Source organism: Microcaecilia unicolor, chromosome 7, assembly GCF_901765095.1.
Source record: "Microcaecilia unicolor chromosome 7, aMicUni1.1, whole genome shotgun sequence".
NCBI lineage: Eukaryota > Metazoa > Chordata > Amphibia > Gymnophiona > Siphonopidae > Microcaecilia > Microcaecilia unicolor.
Genome location: NC_044037.1, coordinates 148582006 through 148586983, shown reverse-complemented (window position 1 = coordinate 148586983; position 4978 = coordinate 148582006). Strand labels below are relative to the sequence as shown.

The following is a 4978-nucleotide window of genomic DNA, read 5'->3' as shown; positions in this document are numbered from 1 at the left end:
CCCCTACAACCACATTTACCTTTCACCAACAGAAAGACCCCCCTCCACAAACCTCCTTGACAGACAAAACCACACACACACAATACAACAGAAACACACCCTCAAAGCCACACACCAATCCAACCCACTTTGCCAGCACAGCACAGCACATCCCCCAACCCCCAAGCAAAAAACAAAACAAAACAAAAAAAGACACACATCAACAACCTGCACACACACCGCACCCTCACACACTCACACACACACACACACACACACACACAAAATAACTCTGTGACACATACATACACACACAAAAAAAAACACATGCTAGCGCCCGTTTCATTGGTTTCGGAAACGGGCCTTTTTTACTAGTATTGAATACATTTCTCCACCCCACCCTTTTTGGAGCTCATAATGCTCAGCAGCTAAAAGAAGTGTTTCATGACAGATTTACTGTCTTTCTAGTATTTAAGGATTTTTTTTCCCTTCTTAACTGGTCCATTTATGCACCCAACATTAATAGATATATATGTCATCCCTTTGTATCACATTTTCCCAGATATATCCTTCCATACTGTAGTAGATGATGACAGATAAAGACCTGTACGGTCCATCCAGTCTGCCCAAGAAGATAAACTCATTACATAATGTATGATGCGATACTTCATATGTATACCTGATCTTGATTTATCCTTACCATTTTTAGGGCATAGACCGTGGAAGACTGCCCAGCACTGTCCTTGTTCTAAAACTCTTCAGAAGTTGTCATCGAAGCCCCTGAAAAGCTCCACTCCAATTCATCCAAATCTAAGGTGGTAATAAGGGGGAAGATCCAAATGATCTGGGAAATTACAGACTAGTAAGCCTGACTTCAGTGCTGGGTAAAATAGTAGAAACGATTATAAAGAACAAAATTACGGATCACAAAGACACTATAGTTATTCCTTTCAACCAAACTCATCCTTTGGAACACGCACTTTACAGTTCCCCTCCATTTACAATATTCTTCCCCCTCTTCCAATATAACAAAACACCAAACAGCCTTAACCACAACTAGCAAAGGATGACCCAAATAGGTTATACTCCATCATCTTTATAACACTAGACTTCCCAAGGCAGATTACAACAGCAATTAAGATTAATCCATCAGGAAACAGGATATTCTCACTGCAATTTGGCCATCTGTATTGTATAGAACAGTGTAGAAAAATTAGCACAAAATGCAGAGTTTATAATTTGCTACAATAATTTTTTAAGCTGTTTTAGTGATATTCAATTTTGGTTTCATGATATTTACATCTAGATATGGGAAGCTTTCAAATAAATTAAAGAGCTGTCAAATAAGTACAAAAAAAATCTTTTGTCCTCCACCTTTTAAGGCACTGCCTATCCAACTGGAACAGCTTTTCACTTTTTACAGATGGATCACGCATAGGCAGTCCCTTATTTCTATTAATCTTTTGTTATTGTTTTCAATAGCGTATGCTATTGTTTTGGGTGTACTAAAACTGCGGCAAGCTCCATCTACTGGCTTCAGCTCATATAATGGAATAGATAGGTTCACTTTGACTCCTGTTTTCTTCAACCTCCTTGGTATGAACCTATCTAGCCCATTATATGGTCTGAAGCCAGTAAGCAGAGCTCGCTGGCAGTAGGCAGAGATTGCCACCATTTTCGCTCACCCAAAACAATAGTAAACGCTATTGCAGAGGCATAGCCAGACCTTGACTTTGGGGGTGGGGGAGCCTGAGCCCAAAGTACAGGGGCACATTTTTCTCCGCCTGCTCACTGCTCTCCACCCCTGCCACAACCCCACATACCTGGGCTGGCGGAGGTCACCAAGCCCCATCAGCAGAAGCCTTCCTGTGGCAATAACGCCACACTGCCTGCCCCAGGGGAGTAGCCATGGGCAGGCCTGGGCCCACCCAATTTGGGGTCAGGCCCACCTAGCAGCAGTGTTCCTTCCTGCACAGCGATTCCGGTCGCAGGCTCGGCTCGCAGCAATTCCCACACGCTGCCTGCCGGCTGCCATTCAACAATCTCCTTGCAGCTACTAAGCGCTAACCTGGAAGCCTCTCCTCTCCTGCAGATCAGATGCTGGTTAGAAGGGTGGAGGGAGGAAGACGATGGGAATGGTGGAACCCTGTGGGAGAGGCCAAGAGGGGGAGGAGGGGTGGCAAGGAAATGAATGAGAGATAGTGATTACAGAGGGTAGAAATATGGTAATGGGAAGTAGATTAAAGATAAAAGAGAAAGTAGAGATGGGGAGGAGTAAGATGGGGAATGGGAGAGCTAGTGGGTGAAAGAAGAAGATGGAAATTTGATGGGTAGTTGAAAAGTAAAAAGGAGACGAAGAAGGGTGAGAGAGAGGCAGAAAAGAGCTACAAAGGAATTATCAATATGTCAGAGGCAGGAATAGTGAGGGAACAGACAGGAGAGAAGAGAAAAGACAAATGGACTGCAGCCGCTTGAAGAAGAATTAGAAGACGACAGAGAGGAAAGCAGAAAAGAGAAATTGGAACCAGCAAGATGGAAAAATAAAATGTCCAGACAACAAAGGTAGAAACAAAGCATTTTATTTTGAATGTTTTAAATAGAATATGTTAGCTTTTGGAAATGTGCATAGCAAATGTCTTTGTATTGTGTTCTGTAGAAAAGGAAATGCATCTCTGTTTTATGTCTCCAGTGTTGCAGTAATGCTATATTTAACTTCTTGGGGTTCCTTTTCAATTTTTGTCTAAATGTTTTTATTTCTAATTTGTGATCCCTTGTTCTGTATTTGGTGAGGGTCTGTTGGTGTGATAGTAATGGCAGGTGGGAAACTGGAGGGGAGGCAAAGAGGAGAGGAAATCGGGGAAGGGAGGTCTCCTTTATTTTCTGACCTGTGCCCAAGCAGGTCTAACACCAGTCCTAACCCTTGCTGTATAGCTGGTGAGGATTCCCAGACATCCCCAGCTAAGGACCTCCTCCAAAGGCAGCCAGAACTCCCTTGTACCAAGTTCTGGCAACAGCATCCTTGAGCCATTGACAGCTAAGCATGTGTGGGGTGCTGGCATCAGTGGCTTAGGGTCATTGCTGCTGCCTGCCAAGCTTGGTAAAAGAGAGTTCTGGCCACCTTCAGAGAAAGTCTTCAGCTGACTGAGCTTGAGGCATGGGTGTAAACTGGGGGGGGGCAGTGCCCCCCCAAATGACAAAGACAACGAAGACGACAATCTACTTTCCCGCAGCGGCGAACGGGCAGGCGACGCGTAAAAGCAGCAAGCAGCCAGGCTTGACTCCGTCCTTCGCTTCCTGAATCCTGCCCTCTCAGCGTCCCGCCCGCCTGAAAGGAAATGACGTCAGAGGAAGGCGGGACACAGAGAGGGCAGGATTCAGGAAGCAAAGGACGGAGTCGAGCCTGGCTGCTTGCTTGCTGCTTTTACGCGTCGCCCGCTGTGTCCTGGGACTCCCGCGCGTGCGGTGTTGTTGACGGTCAGTGAGGGAGCGCGAGGTGGAGCGGGAATAGAGTTTTTTTGTACCGAGTGAGGCGATGGCGGTCAGCGGAGACAGGGAGTCGGCGGTTTCTGTGTCCACTAAGTCACTGCTGTTCGTTTCCGGCTTCTACACGGCGGATTTCACACTTCATTAGTGGAGAGTGGTGCTGAGGTATCCATGGCAATGCAGTTCAGCAGTGATGGTGCAGATGCAATCCAGTGGCCCCTGATTGCCACACCAGTGGGCAACAGTCTGACTGTTCCTGAGGAGCTTGATGAGGTTTATGAAATTGAGAGAACAACTACATTCATTGCACAGCATCAGTGTAGCAAGGTGGCACTCCAGTTCCCTGATGAGCTGCTGGTGGATTCAGTCACTGTTGCAGCAAAACTGGAAAAAGCTTCTGGTACCAAAGTGTACATTCTTGGCGACACCTCCTACAGCAGCTGCTGCGTAGATGAGGTGGCTGCAGAACATGTAGGAGCTGATGCTGTGGTACATTATGGACCGGCGTGTCTCAGCCCCTGCACCAGGCTACCCATCATGTACGTCTTTGGGCGCAAATCTGTAGATGTGAAGAGTTGTGTGGCTGCCTTTCGGAAGCTATACCCTGACCCAGCGTGTCATGTGGTGGTGCTGTGTGATGTGGTGTACCACTACATCATAGGAGTGCTGAAATCATTGCTTTGTCCAGACTATCCCCACGTTTCCTTCTCCAGCATCGTCCTGGATGGCACGTCGACTTGCATCTCTCTGATGAGGTGGAAGTGGTGAAAAATGAAATGATCAGACAACAAAAGGTAGAAAAAAGTATTTTATTCAGAATTTATTAATTGGAATATGTCAGCTTTTGGAAATGTGCATCTGTGGTATGGGAAAGGGGGTGGGGAAATACTACTGGAGAGGAAGAGGGAGTGCTGGGTAAGGAGGAAAGAAGGAAGGAAGGGAGAAAGAGCTGGCTTTTTTGGGAATAACCATAATGTATATGTATGAGATATCTCATACATATTCATTATGGTTATTCCACAAAAAAAGCCAGCTCTTGCTCCCTTCCTTCCCTCCTCCATATTAGCATAATTTGCATATACATATATGCAAATGAATATGCTAATATGCCCCGCCCCTTCCTTTGCCCTCCCCCCCCCCCCAAATGAAACAGTCAAACTACGCCTATGGCTTGAGGATCCTCATTAGCTAAAGTATTTATATTTTGAGGTGGAGGTAGGGCGGAGCAGAGAAAATTTTGTGTCCACCCACTTTGGGCTCAGGCCCACCCAAAACTGGCTGTCTGGCTACGCCACTGGCCTGCCCTGCTTTCCCGCCCCAGGATGCATTTTTGGTTTTAGTGAATTTGAGCATGCATGAAGCTTGCGCGTGCTCAATTTCATCCAAACCAAGCATAGGCGTGAGGGAGGATGAAGCAGGGCAAGCAGTGCAGCAGCGAATATCACTGCAGTAAAGCTGCTGGCAGGACTTGGGGACCCCCGCCAACCAAACCAGCAGAGTTTGAGAGCACAAACAC

General features: G+C 46.4%; 1 pseudogene; it reads left to right on the top strand.

The window, feature by feature from the left end:
- The first annotated feature begins 3633 nt into the window (after positions 1–3633).
- Positions 3634–4230, top strand: LOC115475082 (annotated as a pseudogene).
- The last annotated feature ends 748 nt before the right edge of the window (positions 4231–4978 follow it).